Source organism: Perognathus longimembris, chromosome 13 (assembly GCF_023159225.1).
Source record: "Perognathus longimembris pacificus isolate PPM17 chromosome 13, ASM2315922v1, whole genome shotgun sequence".
NCBI classification, from domain to species: Eukaryota; Metazoa; Chordata; class Mammalia; order Rodentia; family Heteromyidae; genus Perognathus; species Perognathus longimembris.
Genome location: NC_063173.1, coordinates 53,648,461 through 53,649,200, shown reverse-complemented (window position 1 = coordinate 53,649,200; position 740 = coordinate 53,648,461).

The following is a 740-nucleotide window of genomic DNA, read 5'->3' as shown; positions in this document are numbered from 1 at the left end:
ACACACACACACACACACACACACACACACACACAGAGACCCTATCACCCTATGCATACTTTTAAATGGTCTCCAGTGGGTCCTTCAGGAATGAGCTTTAGACTGAACAATATTTAGTTGACACATACCTCCTTCTAAATACAAACCAGCTGATACATTTTTAATGTTTCTATTCCACCTTGTAATTTGTTGAGTTCTACTTGTTTTCATAGACATACAGGGTATACAGCATATCTGATGAAGGCACAGTTCTTCATCAGCTGATGCCCAGCTCTAGGCTGAGAAGTCCTTTTGCTCCTCCCACCTGTTTCCTTTGCTCTGCCCTCTCCCTCCCCCCTTAATGGAAACAGCACAGGGTTAAGCCTGTTACTGGTAGAACAATGGTGTGCTTGAGCCTGTCCCCTCACGTGCATTTAACAGTCCCCAAGAGGGTCTTCACGCACAGCCTGCTTTTGCAGTATAGCTCTGCACACTTGCACTGTCTTCCTGCGATGACTTCAGTAAGCCATGCTTGTATTTCTCTCTTCCCCTTTGTGTTTATTAGAACCCCTCCCTCTCCCCCAGACGTAGCCGTGGAAGCTAAGCTCGGCCAGCTCTGCTCTTCAGTCTCCTCCACCCCTCTAGCAGAGCCCCCGTCCCCGCTGCTCAGTCTTACCCATGCCCCATTCACACAGGCAGCCAGGGGCCTGGGTTTGAATCTCAGCAGGGGCAGCCTGCCATTATCTTTTTTACTTATTTCT